The sequence below is a fragment of the Garra rufa genome, chromosome 7 (genome assembly GCF_049309525.1).
Source record: "Garra rufa chromosome 7, GarRuf1.0, whole genome shotgun sequence".
In the NCBI taxonomy this organism is placed as follows: domain Eukaryota; kingdom Metazoa; phylum Chordata; class Actinopteri; order Cypriniformes; family Cyprinidae; genus Garra; species Garra rufa.
Window position 1 is genome coordinate 31,810,110 of NC_133367.1, and position 20,702 is coordinate 31,830,811.

The 20,702-nt window shown below is 32.3% G+C and overlaps 1 long non-coding RNA gene across 1 annotated transcript in view; it reads right to left on the minus strand.

Moving 5' to 3' along the window:
* Positions 1-2,194: 2,194 nt before the first annotated feature.
* Positions 2,195-20,702, minus strand: part of LOC141338299 (uncharacterized) — a 37,014-nt gene continuing 18,506 nt past the window's right edge. Inside the window, exons 3-5 of the long non-coding RNA XR_012355817.1 lie at positions 12,297-12,368; positions 4,391-4,477; positions 2,195-2,550 (exon numbers count right to left, since the gene is read on the minus strand). This is a non-coding gene — a long non-coding RNA (uncharacterized lncRNA). The remainder of the gene's footprint in view (positions 2,551-4,390; positions 4,478-12,296; positions 12,369-20,702) is intronic.

A 20,702-nucleotide genomic window follows, 5' to 3' on the forward strand; every position in this document is an offset into this window, starting at 1 on the left:
CATAGCATCCAGCTAATTTTGGCTGCACAAAACGGCTGGTTTTGCTGCTTGATATTGCAAATTGGTGTCTTACTATATTATTTTAATGTATTACCTTAATTATGAACACACCAGACAGTGTCACTGTTTACTGCATGTTGTTATTCTTCTCATTTCCTTTTAGCGGCTAATGAACCTGAAGTCTTGTCCATACTTACTTGTTAAAGATTAAGGTGAATATGATAATCTGTAATAGATCAAACATTTTACAGTAAAATACTGTTAAATATACAATTTTTGGATACTAAAAATATAATTTGCAGTGAAAAACAGTAAAGGTTATGGTATTTCATTTAAATAATTGCGTTTTTTTTTTTTACAGTTTTTATTATGAGTATATTAGGGTTTTATGTTACAACTTATGTTGTTTGTATCATGTGTAACCATAATAGTGTTTTGATTTGTGTATAACACTATATTTACTAGGGATGCAATGATTCCTCAATTCTATTTGACTATTCAATTTAAAAAAAAAAAATCCTCGATTGCATTTTGCCTGTGACCTAATCGACAAAATACCGGAAATCGTGCATTCCGCATATTAAACCCATTTTAAAATCATAATAAAGCATAATGCTATTAAGAATTCACAAACGCTATATGATTCAATTAAACAATGAATGTCAGAACGGCTCCGATCACAGTAAATGCTGCTCCACACAAACTGTCTCAAACTTCATTTCTGAATGTTGTTGTGAGTTTGTATAATTATAACGCTCATCCGGAAATGCAACGTGCGCTATTTTATCAGATTTGTAAGGTAAATTATTTATAAACCTACCTATTTTCTTTAAAATATGATATTTCAAATATTTCAAAATGAAAGTTTAGCTTAGAAAAGTGTAGCTTTTCTATCATAAAATGGCCAAATATTAAAGATTAAGTAAAAATTTGCTTTTGATACTGTATTTGAATTAATTATTATTGCCTCATTGCTATTATGTATTTTAAGTCATTTTAAAGGCAATTGTTCACTTTGGTCTATTTTTATTACTACCAAAAAAATAAAATAATAATTATATATATATATATATATATATATATATATATATATACCCAAGTACTCGATTAATTGTCAGAATAATCGACAGATTACTCTTATTACCAAAATAATTGTTAGTGACAGCCCTAGTATTTACCTCGGCTTACTTTTTTTATTTGATTCATCATGTTACAGTTTTAGACAAACATTTACATTAACATTTTTTCTGTATTTTTACAAAATTATTCTGATAACCACAACTGCCACACTTATAAAAGGCAGCTATTTATATAAAATTATTGCAGATATGCAAAAGAACCTGCATAGTTCATTTACGTACCACAGCAGAACACATGCGCCAAACACTACACCACATCTCCGTGTTAATAAGTTTTAGACTCACAGGATTAGACTGGGTTTGGATAGGTCTTGTTTTTATTTATTATACAAAGGAAACATTCATTGGCCTTAAAGGGGCCTTTGACATGGTGTTCTCAGTCCACTTGCGTCTTTGCCACGAACAGCCACAAACAAACTCGGCGAGATGAGCAAATGAGTACGTCCAGCTCTGTCAGTTAATATTTATCTCAGATGCCACTTTGCGAGAAGGAAATCTGGGACACAGTTGCATTCATTGTTCAGTGAGCTTTCTTTAACAGTCCAACCCACCGACAGCAATGAATGTTGATTGTGACCTTTGTTGTAGTTTTCAAAGTCAAACTTTTCAGGCGGCGTCCAAGGCTGCCGGTAGCGTTGGAAGACAAAACCGTCGTGTCTCCGGGAGTCCATGCTAAAATTCGTCTTTGCCAAGGGTGGGGAGACGCGAGGCTCGGTAGGGCTCGGCCGCAGGGTACAATCAACGGTCGATGGTTTTTTTCTATTTAGCTCAAACTCACCGACAGCGTTGAATGTTCACTGAGGCAAATGGTGGCCTGATGGTGAGTCGACTTGACAGTCTGCACAGAGGTCGCTGTGGAGACAAGGCAAGCAGCGGGCGGGTGCATCCCACCTCTCTATGTTGGAAGGACATAGCACAGGTCACCTACTTAAAAAATTAATACTGCGCTCAAATTTATATGACCTTTTGATTGTTTGGAAATCTTTACGGGCTTTTAAACACAACATAAAATCAAAATTGACTGTATTTACTTTCTCAGTGAGTGCCGTATTTATTAGCACACAATATGTTTAAGAAATTATTTTTTACAATTTAGATTTCATTTTAAATCTAAATTGTATACAGTTTTTAAGTTCTCAAGTTAATATGTAGCAGCGCTGAAACAATTAGCTTTTTTGATGATGTAAGCAAGGCCATGTGGGCGGGGCAAACATATTAACCAATAATGTTTCATCACTCCTTTTCTATTAAATCAAGCCCCGCCCTACATTACGTCCAGATGGATATTCTTTTTCACTTGAAAATACAATACAGAAGTTGCTAAATTGATATACAAATACAATTAAAATACAAAACAATGTTGGTGATGGCTTTTATCAAACAGTCTTTCCAACAAAAATGATTTGATTCACTATCCACAAGTTTTATGTGAAAGCAGTAACAGACAGAGAGAGAAAGCAAGAAAAGGAAAACACAAAAGAGAGCAGATGTTATATGAAAGATTCATAGCATAGTCATATGAATTGTGTCATTTATTATTCAATAAATACTGAAAAGGATCCACTATAAGAACTAGAATCTTGAAAATCTATTCAAAAGATGAGGAAAAACCAAATACTTCAAAAGTGCACTGGTATTGTGCTGGTTGAAATTTCTAACATACTGACATCTAGTGGTGTTGATGTATCATGAATAACTTAAAGCATTTAGTTACTAATAACATTTAAGAAATGCTCATTTTTGTGGTTCACCATGATTAATCTATTCAGCAAACGAACGTTTGCAATAATCGGATGGCTAAAATAAGTAGTTTTCAGCAGGAAAATGTCTTAAAATGGCCGCCTCCATGAGGCGACCCACTCAGTATACGATAAAACAGTTTTTATTGGCCAACTGATATCATTTTTAAACTAATATCTCTTTTAAAATCACTAGTACTATTTGTTTAGTACTATTTTCAGTTTGTTTAAAGGGGAAAATACTGAGTGCACCTTTAAAGGAACAGTTCACCCAAAAATGAAAATTCTTATATCATTCCAAACCTGTATTAATTTGTTGGTAACCAAACAGTTGCTAGTATATGGAAGCCAGTTTCTGCCACTGATTAAAAAAAATTAAAAAATGTTATTGCGAGTTATCTCACAATTCTGACTTTGTTTCTCAGAATTGCAAGATATAAACTCGCAATTCTGAGAAATAAAGTCGAAATTGCGTGAAATAAACTCATAATTGAGTGATATAAACTCGCAATTGCGAGTTATAAAGTCAGAATTTCTCGCAGTTCTGTGAACACATCAGTCTTTTTTCTCCTTAGACTTTATAACTCACAATTTTAAGTTTATATCTTACAATTCTGAGAAATTGTGAGATAAAAAGTTGGAATTGCGAGAAAAAAAAAAGTCAAAATTTGCTAGTTTATATCCCGCAAATCTGACTTTATATCTAGCAATTGAGCAACTGAAGTGTGAGATAAAAAGTCGCAATTACCTTGTTTATGTTTTATTCAGTGACGGAAACTGGCTTTCATACACTGTAAAAGGTTTTCGCCAGTTTCAACTTAAAAACTTAAGTTTAGCAGCTGCCTTAAAATGTTAAGTTAAATCAACTTAAGTCATTTCAACTCACAAGTTAAATCAACTCATTTTTGTTGTAATAAGTTAAAATGACTTGTAGTTTTAAGCTGATTTAACTTAAAATTTTGAGGCAGCTGCTGAACTTAGGTTTTTAAGTTGAATCTGGTGTAAACTTTTTACAGTTGTACTACACTGTAAAAAGTTTTCACCAGTTTCAACTTAAAAGCTTAAGTTCATCGGCTGCCTTCAAATTTTAAGTTAAATCAACTTCATAGTACAAGTCCTTTTAACTCATTTTATTGTCGTGAGTTGAAATGACTTGCAGTTTTAAGTTGATTTAACTTAATTTAAAGCAGCTGCTAAACGTAAGTTTTTAAGTTGAAACTGGTGAAAACTTTTTACAGTGTAGTAGCTATTGATAGCTATCCATAGATTTCCATTTTTTCCATATTATGGAAGTCAGTGGTGACTGGAAGCTGTTTGGTTACCAACATTCTTTGAAATATCTTCATTTGTGTTCAACAGAAGAAAGAATCTCATACAGATTTGGAACATCTTGAGGGTGAGTAAATGATGACAGAATTATAATATTTGGAAGAACATTCCCTTTCAGCCAGAAGACAAATTATCAGCTATATCTGCAGATGTGCCCTTTGCCATTTGAACATCGACGCTCACCTTTACTGTGGTGCTTGACAAGGTCAGTCGCCAGAGGGATTTGGCCTTCCACCTCATCCAGTATATCTCCTGAACCAACCTTGGAAACTGCAAAGACACACACACATACATGCACACACACAAAAAGAAAGATTGAGAGTGTTGAAAACGAATCTGTACATTAAAACAGATGATGGATGTGAATCGAACAGCTAGCCGCACCCCTACCCCCACGCAAATGATACCCACACACACACACACTCTTTGACACACTTTGACTTGACTGCTGCTCTCTTCTCTTCAACACCCTCTCTTTGATCATCGTGATTACAGTAATTGGGTCTGTAAGATCTTCACACAAGAGGCTTCTATCAGGACGAAGGAGGAGGACATCGCACACACACATATGCCACCGCTTCTAATTGCACGCTTTGGTGATACCGAAAAAACATGGCTTCCTCACATATCAGGCAAACAAAAAATATCTGTGCTGATGTACACCAGCCATGCAGCATTTAAAACCCTTGAGGAGCAAAAAACATGCGTGTGTTTGGGTGAATGGTCCAACTGAAGCTTATTGACCGATAGGAAGCCCGCAGGCCTGTCAAAAGACTTGTGAAGTTTTCATACAAAAAAACACAGTGGATATATATTAGCATGGTAATTGCTTCTCAATAACCTTGAATATCATTCCATCTGAAATCATGATATTTTTTGTCCGTTTCACACAATTCATGACAGATTTTAACTGCGGTTGCTCGCATAAACACCATCTCGCAATGCATGTGTGCAACAGAAGACAGAGAAAATACAAGAAGTCATTTTTAAAAGTCTTCTTGGTAATTTGTTAAGAAATTATGTGATAAAGCAGCAAGCGATAAAAGCTATCTTCTGAAAAGTTAGGTAATTGAGACAGGTTATTGCTGGTTAAATTAAGTCTAAAATGTAAAAGTGGTGAAAAGAAATGGACGAAGACCGTAATGAAAATCATATCGGATCCAACATATTTTCTTGAAGATTAGCAACCATGATATTTCTATGCTAACAGCCCAATGTGGCAACTTTACTATAGGAATGAAAGTCCTATTGTTACGTTACAACTGTGTTTTTGATGTAATAACTAAGAAAACTTTAATTGAGACAGACAAAATTCCTTATCCTAAAACTAAAAAGTTATTGTACATATTAAAAAGAAATAGTACATCTCACATTACGTGAAGAAACGCATAGAAGGAATCATACTGGATCCAACATATTCTCTTAAAAATTAGCAGCTTTGCTGATTCTATGCTAACAGTCCAATACAGCAGCTGTACTGTACGACTCAAAGCCCTGTTGTTATGCTAAATTAGCTTTTATCACTTCAAAATAGACTATCTTAAAATCTTCTGTTAATTTAAAGCTGCCATAATCATAATCAAAATCACAATTTTGACTAAATCAGACTTATTTTACAAGTTTCCCAATTTGTATGAATTTGTACGAATGACCTACCCCTAAACCTAACCGTTACTAAGGGTCTAGACAAATTGTACGAATTCATAAGACCTCACTTTGTACAATAGCTACCATAAATCATAAAAATAAGTAGTCATGCGAAAAAACATAAAGAATGTAAAGAAAACCAGAACTGAAACAACTGGATCTCATGGCAATTCGTACATATTTTACGAGGTGGCTAATTCATATGAATCTGAACAACCTCACTCTTATGAATTCATACTATTTTTGCTAAATCGTATGTATTTTACAAGTTCGCATAATTTTCTACGAATGACCTAACCCTGCCCCTAAACCTACCCAACACTGGGGTCTAGGCAAATCGTACAAAATTGTACAACCTCTCTCGTAGGACCTCACTTGTACGTGTTTGTATAATAACTACCGTAAATCATAAAAATAAGTAGTCATGCACAAAAAAAAAACACACAAAGAATGTAAACAAAACCATAACAAAGACAACTGGATCTCATGGCAATTCACACACTGTAAAAAGTTTTCACCAATTTCAACTTAAAAACTTAAGTTTAGCAGCTGCCTTAAGATTTGAAGTTAAATCAACTTAAGTCATTTAAACTCACACGTTATATCAACTAATTTTTATTGTAATATGTTAAAATAACTTGTAGTTTTAAGCTGATTTAACTTAAAAACTTAAGGCAACTGCTGAACTTAGGTTTTTAAGTTGAATCTGGTGAATTTTTTTTTACAGTGCACATATATTACGAGGTGGCTAATTTATTTGAATTTGTACGAACTCACTCGTACGACATTACTCTTACAAATTAGTACTATTTTTGCTAAATCGTATGTATTTTACAAGTTCTTCAATTCGCATGATTTTGTACAAATTATCTAACCCCACCCCTAAACCTACCAGTCACTGGGGTCTAGACAAATCATACAAATAAGTACGAGATCACTTTGTACGATTTTGTACAATAGCTACCATAAATCATAAAAAAGAAGTAGTCATGTGAAAAAACACAAAGAATGTAAAGAAAACCAGAACTAAAACAACTGGATCTCATGCCAATTTGTACATATTTTACAAAGTGGGTAATTCATATGAATTTGTACAACCTCACTCATACGACGTCACTCTTACGAATTAGTACCATCTTTACTCAAGTTCCTCAAATCGTATAAATTCGTACGACCTCACTCATACGATTTTGTATTATAGCTAGTGTAAATTATTAAAAAATAAGTAGTCATGCGAAGAAAAAAAACATACAAAGAATGTGAATAAAACCATAACAAAAACAACCAGATCTCATGGCTATTCGTACATATTTTACAAGGTAGCTAATTTGTACGAATTCGTATGACATCGTATGAATTTGTACAATCATTTTGCTGAATCGTTCATATTTTACCGTTCTCCAATTCGAATGCATTTGTACAAATGACCTACCTCTAACCCGCCCCCCTAAACCTACTCATCGTTGGGGTCTAGACAAATCATACATATTAGTAAGAGCTCACTCATACGATTTTGTACAACAGCTACCATAAATCACAAAAATAAGTAGTCATGCGAAAAACACAAAGATTGTAAAGAAAACAGAACTAAAACAACTGGATCTCATAGCAATTCATACATATTTTACGAGGTGACTAATTCATATGAATTTGTATGACCTCACTTATAAATTTGTACTATTTTTGCTAAATTGTACGTATTTTACAAGTTCCTCAATTGGCATGAGTTTGTAAGAACCTACTCTAAACCTATCCGAATTGCTTGTTGTTAGCTATCTGAAAAAGAAGTAGTCATGTGAAAAAAACAACAACAACAACAACAACAACGAACAACCCGATCTCATGGCAAATCATACAAATTTTAAAAGGTGACAAATTTTTGCTAAATCTTATGTATTTTACGAGCAATTAGTATGAATTTGTACGAATGATCTACCCCTAACCCAGTCCCAAAACCTATCCATCATTGGGGTCTAGACAAATTGTACAAAATCGCACGATTGAGGTTATACGAATTAGCCACCTTGTAAAATACATACAAATTGGTGGACAAAAATCATACTGGAACAAACATGTACTTGTGAAGATTAGCAGTCATGCTATTTTTGGCTATCCAATATGGCTGCTGTACTGTAGAAATGTGCTGTTATGTTTAAAACTACTTTTTTGGCATGATAAAGCAATGAAAGCTATACTCTAAAGCCACTTTTAATTGTAACAGACAAATGTCTTGTTGCAAGTTATCTAAAAGGTAATTTTATATCTTAAAAAGAAGTAATCATGTCAAAAAACATACTAAGAACAAAGAACAGAAATCATACTTGGCTAAACATGTTTCCTTGAAGATTAGCAGCTATACCATTTCTATGCTAACAGTCCAATGCAAGTTTTGTTCTGTTTAAACATTAAGTCCACCGCTGCCTTTAACAGGTCTTCTACCTGTGCCAGCAACCCTGAGTGTTTCTCTACAGAGCTAAGATTACAAACACAACATTAGTGGCTAAACTAGCTAGATGCGTGTTCGGTGTTACTCGCATTTAAATGTCCCTCAAGTGAGTTAAATGGGAGGGGCTTAGAGAGCAGGAAGCTAATGACAGTATGAGTAACAGCGGGCTCGTTAGTCTCCCACCTCCTCCGCTGTAGACACCATCATTTTTCTGGATTATTTATTGCTGGGCGCTGAATGAGAACATCCATTTGCCGAGGGTTTCCACAGAGGCACGCACCGCGCAGCTTGACAGCCCCTACCGCTGCGATCGTAACATCTCAGATGAGAGATAATATACACACTTGTGCTTTTTGGCTATTTTTATTCATACAGTAGGTACTGTGGAGAGAGCACATGTCAGTAAACTTCTAGGCTTCAATAAATCCTAGGTTTAACTGAAGAAATAACAAATAGATTTTCAATGTAATGTTCTACCTTTGGACTCCATTGTATATCTTAAGATGTAGGACATAACATTTGACTATTTCTGGTGATGCAAAGTTTAATAATGGGGCTAATGATAATTTGCTGTGACTATAAAAGGCAATTATTTAATTTTGGAAACAAAATATTTATGAAATAAAGTCCAACTGCTTCCACAATATAAATAAGTCACTGTTATAGTAAAACATTGGTTCATTTCGTATTTACCATGGTTTTACTACAAACTATATTTAAGCTATAGATGCTGCAATAAAACCACTGTTTAAACAGTAAATGCTGTTGTAAAATCGTAGTTATTTATGTAGTCAATATAGCTCTACAAAAACCATAGTTGGACCATGATTACTGTAATAAAATCATGATATTTCTGTAGTTACTATGGTTTTTCTACAAAAGTAAAACCATGGTTATTTTTGCAGTTACTATAGTTTCTATTTAAAAAAAAAAACACAGCTAGACCATGACTATAGCCATAGCTATTATGTTTTACTATGGTATTCCTGCAGTTACTGTAGTAAAACAATTGTTAGACCATGATTATTGTAGTACAACCATGGTTATTTTATAGTTACTATGATTTTACTACATTTTTGTAGTTATTACTGTTTTTTCTGGAAAAATCATAGTTAGACCATAGTTACTGTAGTAAAATCCTGGTCATTTTGTAGTTAGTATGGTTTTACTACGAAAAAATGTTAAACCATGGTTAATGTAGTAAAACTATGGTTATTTTGTAGGTAGTACTATTTAAAAAAAAAAAAAATCATATTTAGACCACAGTTAGTAAATTTATAACCCTAACCCTCATAGTTAGGCCATGGTTACTGTAGCAGAATCCTGGTTATTTTGTAGTTACTGTGTTTTTACTACAAAAACCATGGTGATTTTTGTAGTAAATATTATTTTTCTATTTTGTGGTTATTATGGTTTTACTACAAAATAAAACCCCCAAAACAACAACAAAAATTAGTTAAACCATGGTTACTGTACTTTTTACTTTTTGTAGTTTTTATTGTTTTTCTAGAAAAATCATAGTTAGACCATGGTTATTGTAGTAAAACCATGGTTATTTTGTAATTTCTGTGTTTTTATTACAAAAACATAGTTAGACCAGGATTACTGTAGTAAAACCATGGTTATTTTTGTAGTTATTGTAGTTTTTTACTACAAAAAATCAGTTAGACCATGATTACTGTAGTTAAACCTTGGCTATTTTGTAGTTATTGTAGTTTTAGCTACAAAAACCATAGTTAGGCCATGATTACTGGAGTAAAACCTTGGTAATTTTTGTAGTTATTGTAGTTTTTTACTACAAAAACCATAGTTAGGCCATGATTACTGTAGTAAAACCTTGGTTATTTTTGTAGTTATTGTAGTTTTTTACTACAAACACCGTAGTTAGACCATGCTTACTGTAGTAAAACTACAGTTAGACCATGCTTACTGTAGTAAAACTATAGTTAGACCATGCTTACTGTAGTAAAACCATAGTTAGACCATGATTACTGTAGTAAAACCATAGTTAGACCATGATTACTGTAGTAAAACTATAGTTAGACCATGCTTACTGTAGTAAAACTATAGTTAGACCATGAATACTGTAGTAAAACCATAGTTAGACCATGATTACTGTAGTAAAACTATAGTTAGACCATGCTTACTGTAGTAAAACCATAGTTAGACCATGATTACTGTAGTAAAACTATAGTTAGACCATGCTTACTGTAGTAAAACTATAGTTAGACCATGAATACTGTAGTAAAACCATAGTTAGACCATGCTTACTGTAGTAAAACTATAGTTAGACCATGCTTACTGTAGTAAAACCATAGTTAGACCATGATTACTGTAGTAAAACTATAGTTAGACCATGCTTACTGTAGTAAAACTATAGTTAGACCATGAATACTGTAGTAAAACCATAGTTAGACCATGCTTACTGTAGTAAAACTATAGTTAGACCATGCTTACTGTAGTAAAACCATAGTTAGACCATGAATACTGTAGTAAAACCATAGTTAGACCATGATTACTGTAGTCAAAACCATGATTATTTTTGTAGTTATTGTAGTTTTTTACTACAAACACCATAGTTAGACCATGCTTACTGTAGTAAAACTATAGTTATACCATGCTTACTGTAGTAAAACTATAGTTAGAGCATGCTTACTGTAGTAAAACCATGGTTATTTTTGTAGTTATTGTAGTTTTAACTACAAAAACCACAGTTAGGCCATGATTACTCTAGTAAAACCATAGTTAGACCATGATTACTGTACTCAAAACCATGGTTATTTTTTAGTTACTGTAGTTTTGTTTTACTACAAAAACCATAGTTAGACCATGATTACTGTAGTTAAACCATGGTCATTTTTGTAGTTAATACTGTTTTTCTAGAAAAATCATAGGTAAACCATGGTTACATTTTGTAGTTACTGTATTTTTACTACAAAAACCAAAGTTAGACCTTGGTTTCTAAAGTAAAACCATAGTTAATTGTTGTAGTTGCTGTTGTTTTAAAACCTGCTGAAAAAGACAGCTAAAACCAGCCTAGGTTGGTTGGCTGGTTTTAGTTGGTCAACCAGCCTGGTTTTAGCTGGTCATAGCTGGTCAGCAGGCTGGTTTTAGAGGGTTTTTGGCCACTTTCCCAGCATAGCCAGGCTGGCCAGGCTGGTCTTAGCTGGTCAGGCTGGGAAACTACCAGCTAAAATTGGTTTTAGCTGGGGGGTTTTTTCAGCAGGGAAACCATGGTTATTTTTTGTTAGCGCTGCTATTTCTCTGCCAAACATTACATTCATGTAGCGTTTCTAGACCCTCAATACCTGTGTTCCTGTTGTGACTCCCTCCTCCATTTCTTTTAGTACTCTCTACCACCTATCACCTACTCTCTATTACCCCGTTAGCCTGTGGGCATAAAATAATCGCGATACAAACCAATGGCCCTTTTCAGTCCAAAATTACACTATTTTCCAACCCCCTCTGACTTGGTAACACAAAGGCGAGCCAACCTGGCCTCTAATTGGACATTATAATTGCAGATGTGAATTAATGGGCCAAACATTGATAGTGTAAGCACATAAAACCTCGATCCCCGACCGGCGGAGTAAATGGAAAACAGATCCAGAATTCGGGAGGCTCTTTCCCATGGCAACCCCTGGCCGGGGCAGGCATGTTCTAATCCCGCCACTTCAGCAGGGCTGTTGTTATGGAGAGAAGCAGGATATTTTTCTATTGTGTGGATGGAGCGCTCACCGTCGAGTGTATGGGGCCACGGGCTACACACACACATTATGATACGGTTTCACAAGCGTTAGCACATCATTATCCTGACGGTCTAAACACAAGTGAATGTGATAGCTGGCTGGGAATGTGATGTTGGGGTATTATGTAGACACATTTTCCCCTAAAATATGTTGAGACAATGTTTGAGCATCTCACAAGCATGCTTTTTCATTTCTCTGACATAATTACAATAAACAGCTTTCGCCCTCCCTCAAGGAGAGTAATTACCTCACGACACGCTGAAAGCTCTTCTCATTGTGAGATGCCACAGACAAGACGCTGTCTTCTTCATGTCTGGACCTGAGAGAGATGGAGAGAGAGAGCAAAAAATGAAACAAAACGGCCAAGTTGTGCACTTTTTATCAAGTCTCTTTCATGAATGATATTTTAATAGACTGAAGAGATTTAAGCCCCACATCTGTGAAAAAGTACAGGAGGAGCCGGTGCATTTTTGGTCATCGCTCTGTTTCTAACAAATCATTTAAGGGTGTGGAGGACGTGAAGGATTTCTTCAAGCACTTTGGAAGGAAGTTGAAAGATTTCTGGACTTCCTTTAGCAAACACGCACAGTGTGTACAAATTCTACACTTGGAGGGGTCAGCGTGAGGGGAGTCTGTGATTCCCGACGCTTGGCAGGAGTTTTGCTTTACTAAATTCTGTTAGATTTTTGTTAGAGTTATGCTTCAGTAATTTGCCAATGAGGCAAGAAATGTAAACTTCATTCAGTCGTGATATCGCACACAATTTTGGTTCTCATGTAGATGTATTGTTCAGGTAATATTATTTGGTACAAATTAAGTTTTAAATAAATATAAAAGATACAATAAGAATGAAATGAATGAATGGATGAAATTTAATGGACAATAATTAATAGATAAAAATGAGATGAAAATGAATTAATGAATGAAAAATAAACAAATTTAATTTATTTGAATTAGTGAATATAAAATATAAAAATTAGATGAAAATGAATAAATGCATGAATGCAAGAAAGAATAAAATGCAAATAAATCATTAAAAGATATAAATTAAATTTTAATTAATGAATGAGTGAAAACTAAATATAAAACAAAAACTACATGAAAAAGAATTAAAATAAAAAATGTATACAAATGAAATGAAAATAAATTAATAAATAAGATGCAAATACAGTGAATAAATAAAAAGATATAAAAGATCAAATGTAAATGAAAAAGAATGAATGAAGATACAAATGAAATGAAAATAAATAAATAAATAATTAACATGAACAAACTAATTAATTAATTAAAAAATAAACATCCGAAACAATTTCAGATGAAAATGAATGCCTGAATAAATAATAAATACGATTAAAATTAATAAATAAATACAAAAATTAAATGAAGATGAAAATAAATATGATCATTAACTAAATAAAGAAATAAAGAATAAAGAAATTAAAATAAAAATGAATAAAAATACAAATTAAATGAAAACAGATGAATAAATAATTAAAATAAATTAATTAATTAATAATAAAAAACGAAACATAAAAATGAGACAAAAATAAATGCCTTAATAAATGAAAAAGATACAAATTAAAATTAAATTAAATAAATAGAGAATAAAAAAAAACAAATAGCAATAAATAAAAAATACAATGAATAAATGAATACAACATAAAAATTAGACAAAATGAGATGAAAATTATTAGGATAAATAAATACATAAGATAATAAATGAGATGAAAAATTAAAGATACAAATGAAATGAAAAAAAGAATAAACAGATAAATAGATAAACAAATAAAATGAATTAATTTATAAAATCATTACTTTAAAAATCAGAACAAAAAAATAAGGCTGAATAAATTTAAAAGATACCAATTAAAAGTAAAATTAATTAAACAGAGAAACTAAAACAATACATAAAAACAAAAGATAATAAATAGCCAATAATGTATAGGATAGATAGATACATATATAAATAAATAAAAATATTAAAGAAATGACAATAAATGAATAAAGATACGACTGAAATGAAAACAGATGAAAGAATTCACAAATGAATAATTAAAATGAATGAATAAATGAATTAAAAAATATGAAGTGCAAAAATTAGACAAAATTAATTCCTGAATAAAATAATTAAAAAAAATTATAAATAAATACAAAAAATAAAAATAAGATGAAAATAATAGGATAAGTAAATAAATAAATAAATGCCTGAATAAATGAAAAAAAAAAAACACACACAAATGAAAGCAAAATGAGAAAATAGATACAAAAGATAAAAATGAGATGAAAATGAATAGGATAATTAATTAAATCAAATCAAATACGAAAAGTTATTTTTGCAGTGTAATCTGAGAGCACAGATCATTAGTCTAATGGACTAACAATTCACAGAATTAAAGGAAGTTTGAAAACAACTTGCACTGAATCACTTAATTCAGATTTGAATGCCACTAGGCAGTAGTGCTAAGTTATATCTGTTCTTATCAACGCGATACAGTATCATTTGCAAGTTCAACCGATTCAAACTAAATTTGCATAAACAATTGCAATTCAAACTAACGGATTTTCCTTATTCAAAACTACAAGCAGCTTTTAAAGAAACTGCAGCTGCACATTGAAACGTGCGCTGAAACAAAAGTATTCGAAAATAGGCGGGTTAAAGATAACATTTCAAAAGACTTCATGTTGACTCACCAATAATCTAAATACTGTGTATGAAGGGGCCTTTCTCAGTTTCTCTGGTGGTCAAATGCCTATTTATCTATAAGATAAAGGCAATTCATTGTGCTGAACTGTTTCCTTGAGTGCTCCTTTCAACACGCTCTACCTCTGTGTGTGACAGATAAAGCTGCTCGGAGCCAAGCGGCTTCACCTGAGTGAGAAAGTCGCCGTCTCACGCGTCTGTGTTAGCCTGCTAGGACAGATGGCAGTCAACCTTTGATATCTCAAAGGCCAGGTACATGTGAGAACACTGTGACGCCCAATCTCACACGGAGCAGCGGCAGAAGATGAAAACAGAGGAACCAAGGAAACTGACAACGCGTGAAACGCACAAGTCTCTGCGCTGCTGTCGGACGCAAAGAGCACCTGGGAGACAAGAACTCAAACCATATCAGTTCATTTTGAAATACTGAAGACAAAAATAACAATTTAATTGGAGACTAATTAAGGGTGAAGTTGTAGAAAGGAGGAGTCAGAAAGAAGATATTGCCTGTTTTTTAAAAGTAAAAATTCAAATGCATAGTTAGGACAGTAACAATAATAATAATAATTATTATAGGTTTCTCATTTTTTATTGTCATGATGTCAACGGTTCTGTATCCAACTATGGTGTATTTTGGCATGATATCTGATTGAAAAATAATTAATAAATTTAATCAGTTGAACATCTTGATCAATTTTGGTTATCTTGCAGATGTATTGTTCAGATAATATTTGGTAAAAAATTAAATTAAAATTAAAATTTAAAAAGATTACAATGGAATGAAAATGAATGAAGACATAAATGCAAAAGATAAAAATAAGATAACAATGAATAAAAAACAAAACAAATGAAATGAAAATGAATGAATGAATAAGATACAAATAAATAATTAAAATATAAATGAAATTAAAAAGAATGAATGAATGAATGAATGAAAAAAAACTAAATATGAAACAAAAATTAGATGAAAATAATGAATGAATGAATGAATGAATGAATGAATAAATGAATAAATAAATAAATAAATAAATATATAATTTATAAGATAAGATAAAAATGAGATGAAAATAAACACAGGAATGAAGATACAAATTAAACAAAAAAAAATAAAAATAAATAAATAAATAAATAAAAATACATGAATTAATAAATAAGATACAAAAAAATTAAAAAACATGAAAAAAAGATATGTAACTAAAATAAGAAAATGAATACCTGAGTAAATATAAAAAAAAATGAGATGAAATTGAATGCATGAATGAAGATACAAATTAAACAAAAATAAAAATAAAAATAAATAAATAACTACATAAATTAATCACTAAGTAAAAAAGTAAAAATATTAAAATAAATAAAATAAACAAACAATAAGATAAATATGAAACAAAAATGAGAAGAAAATTAACGCCTGAATTAATTAAAATAATACAACTGAAAAAAAAAGTATATATATATATATATATATATATATATATATATATATAAAAAACATAAAATTGAGATGAAAATGAATGCATGAATGAAGATACAAATTAAACAAAAATAAAAATAAAATAAACAAGATAAATATGAAACAAAAATGAGAAGAAAATGAATGCCTGAAAATATATATAAAAGATAAAAATTAGATAAAAATGAATGCATGAATGAAGATACAAATGAAATAAAAATAAATAAATACATGAATGAATAAATAAGATACAAATAAAATAAATAAAAATAAATAATAATAAAATGAAATAAATAAATATTAAATAAATATGAAACAAATCTGACAAAAATAAATGCCTGGATAAAAAAAAGATACAACTGAAATTAAAATGAATACATTTAAAAGATAAAAATTTGATGAAAATTACTGCATGAATGAAGACTTATTAAATTAAAATAACAATAAATAAATAAATAATAAATAAATAAATAAAATAAAAATAAAAATAAGATGAATATGAAACAAAAATGAGATGAAAATGAATAAATAAATAAAAAAGATACAACTGAAATTAAAATAAATATATATAAAAGATAAAAATTAGATGAAAATGAATGAATAAATAAATACATGAATAAATAAGATACAAATAAATCAAAAACAGACACAAATGAATGAATGAAAAATATGAAATATAACTAAATAAATAAAAAAATAAATATGAAACAAAAATGTGAAAAATATGAAACAAATGCCTGGATAAATAAAAAAAAGATACAACTGAAATTAAAATGAATACATTAAAAGATAAAAATTAGATGAAAATGAATGCATGCATGAAGATACATATTAAAAGAAAATAACAATAAATAAATAAATACATAAATTAACAAATAAGATACAAATAAATCAATAACAGATACAAATGAATGAATGAAGAATATGAAAATAAAATAAAATAAATATGAAACAAACATGAGAGGAAAATGAATGCCTGAATAAATAAAAAAGATACAACTGAAAAAAACAAACAAAAAAACAGATGAAAATAAATAATAATTAATATTAATTCAAAGTTGTAGGAAGGAGTCAATATAATGCAATTTTTCTAATACAAATGTTTAAAATGTTTACAAATGTTTATAATAATAAAATAACAATAAAATAGGCTTGTCACCTTTTTTTGTTGTGATGTCAAAGGTCACATATCCAATCAAACTGTTCTGTATTTTGGCATTAAAAACTATTTGGCCTTTTTATTGAAAATTTTATCGCTCAGATCTTTCTTTTTATAATTCCCAGTGTTTCCAGTTTGTGTCAAACGTTTCTTCTAAAAATCTAAAAATCCTGTTTACTGTTAGCTTAAATCATTTTAAATTAAGAAATTCATGAAATGTTTTGATTTCTCCGGATTTCTAAAAGCAAACTTATTATTCTTACCAAATCTGAGCACAGTTTGTGACACTGTTGTGAGATGCTGAGATGTTTTTCTGAAACTCTAGCGGAGAAAAGTCTTTTTTTAATTTAGGATAAATAAAAATGAAAGACAATGGAAGTCTCCTTTAATCATATCACTGTATAAGAGAAACATTTGAGAATCTAATTCTGTTCCATGAACTGCTAGCTCTCAAAGCACACGAAAAATCCCCAAAATCAGTTTTAATAAAGATCGGTTTAATTTGTTCACAGATGCCTACCACTCCAACACCCATGTGATGCACAGAATTGCACAACGTTAAGTCATCCGGTTTCACTTTCCGAGCTTCCTTCGACTTGACAACTTGATGAACACTTTTATTTTGGAAACTTCATGTGGCCCGCAATTTTTGTCTTCCGCAAGCTAATATATACACAAGCCAGAAACCTAAACGAGGACCACCCACAAACTGCTCTGAAGTCGTACAGTGCACAATGTAGAAATACATCTAATTTAGTAATATCAATGTCTGCATGAAACCGAGCCGATTTCGATCTTATTTGAAACCTCAAATATCTCCACAGTGGCATGACTTCTACAGACCAGCCTCCATACATACCGATTCATTTTTTCTAGACTTTATTGTGGCGTGAACCAGTCGTAACTTGTCGCCCAAGCTCTGGACCACCCAGATTAGCCGTCTAAACAAGGCTTTAGATGTTTTAATTGTCTCCATCCTCTGGGTGTGCCATGGACTTGAAAGTACGTCGACAGAACAGCAGTTACCTCCCTCATTTGCGCTTCAAGAGTACAAATTCGCCACAGTGAAAACCAGCCATTACACACCCAAACCTTATATCGAAAATAGACAATTCCAGCACTTACAATGACATTTTCCAAGATAAAATGACTACCATCTTCAGTTGTAGCGAAAACAAACCTAGAGAAGTCTGAGAGACTGACTCAGAACTGAAAATAAGGCTATACGGTTCATTTGTAAACATTTTCAAGGCTTAAATGCAATTGTTGTTTGTAAACCTGCCTTTTGTGTGCTAAGGTCGTGAGTTCAATTCCCAGGGAACAAACTGGTAAACATACCGAAAAACAATAAACACTGAATACAAGTCGCTTTGGATAAAAGCATCTATGAAGCACACAGGCCCACATGCAAACGTAAACACCTTTGAGGTAGAAAATGTTATGGGTTGTAAGCAGGAGCATCCAGAGGTAAGTTTTTAAGATGAAAGGACGTCATAAATTCTGAGACGGTGTAATAAAAGACTGCCTCCTAAAACAAGACGCTTCGTGGCCCCTGATAGTCTGTAATTTACAATGACAATATCAGGGACAGTCACGAAGCAGGAGGCAAAGGCTTGTTTTTTCCTACTTTAATGATTCATCTTTTGTCTTAGCGGCGTTCATCTTCTTAGCATATCCAAACAAACCGTTTCCCCTCGAAATCTTCAAATGATCCATTAAAATGAGCTCATTTGAGAGCAGCAACTATTCGGGCTGCAAAACACGGGACGCCGAAAGAAAACTGAAGAGGGCGCGATCGCCCCCCTCTTTCCCCCCTCGTAATATGCAAAGTTTCACCCCGAGGTATTAATCTGTTTCCATTGTAGCTAAGCGCAGATGCTATCAAGCTCCATTTGTCATTGACAGCGAGGGTAATGACCCTGAACTCGCGTGAGCAGCTCCTGGGCAGCAAAGACACAAGGTGGTAAGTAACTCAATATATTTTCCCACAGCAGCATTAACGGCTACAAATTTGCTAGGCAAATTGAGTGTGATGAGCACATTTTATACCGCTTTGGCTCGTGGTTGTACTGACTTAATCTCTTTGAGACCATTTATCTTTCGAAATGCATTACGGGCTAGAGGGGCATTGCTAGTTTGATCAATTCTGGATTACAACGTTGTTTGTTTGGATTAGACTTCTTGACCTAGTGCTTTATTTATGTGGGCAATATCGATATCCGGTTCAAAAATACATGGCAGTTTCCTTGTTCACAAGTGAGGTAATGAATTAGGGATGTGAAGTCGAATAACGTGTTTGACGGAGCACCTAAAGGGGCATGGTTAGTCGCTTGCTAGCGGTAGTCTGTTACATTAGGCTACAGTACATAAAATTTCACTTACCACATAAACAGAGTAACGTTGCGTTTCTACTGGCATGTAGTGAGCGCAGCAGAGCAAGTGTTTTCAATTCATCCCTATGGAAGTTGAGCTTGTGTGACCGATTAGTAAAGCCCAAAACATGACAATAATTGACCATTTTCAGCAGCAATAATCAGCAAAATTAGCGAGTTTTGTTTGGATCATTGGCATTGTGGCCGATTGATATGAATCGTGCCCGAATAGTGAATTGAATATCGATTAACGCATTCTACAGAGCCACAAAGGGACATGGTAAGTACATAAACAGTACATAAAATTTCACTTACCACATAAACAGAGTAAGGAGAAATTACTTATAGGATGATGATTTGCAGATCCTGAGCACTACTGAAAAACATTTAATCTTGTAAAATGTGAGGTAAGTACTGTCGCCCCGTAGTAAACACAGAGTATGTATGATCGCAAATATCGAAAGCGAAAGTAAAAAGCAAATGCGTATTCAAAAGTGATTTCAATGTCCCACGTATTAATGCTCCCTGATGTCCGCAATTTACATGCAGTATAATTATCCAACCATATAATGGTTTGCACTTAGGCCTACATCACGATTTGGTCAGCTATCCGGATACTCGGGTATATTGGCGATACTTGGATGTAAACAACTGCATTTTTTGCATGGTTAACGTATGACTGAATACGTTGTTCTGCTAATTTTTGTTGTCTAAACCATGGGAAAAGCGTGTGGAAGCTGCTAAATCATATAGAGGACTGTGCAAGAAAGGGCACAATATTTTGACAAACTAAAGTTAATAGGTGGTAAAGATACATATGAGCAGTATTAATTAAGATATTAGCCTAATATTTCACCTACCTGACTGGAAATGATAAGAACAAACATGAATGTTGTCAAGATTCTTGCTCTGGAAATCCTGGTTCAGTTTAGCCAACCACAAACACACAGTTTTTTGCACTCTTCTGCTTG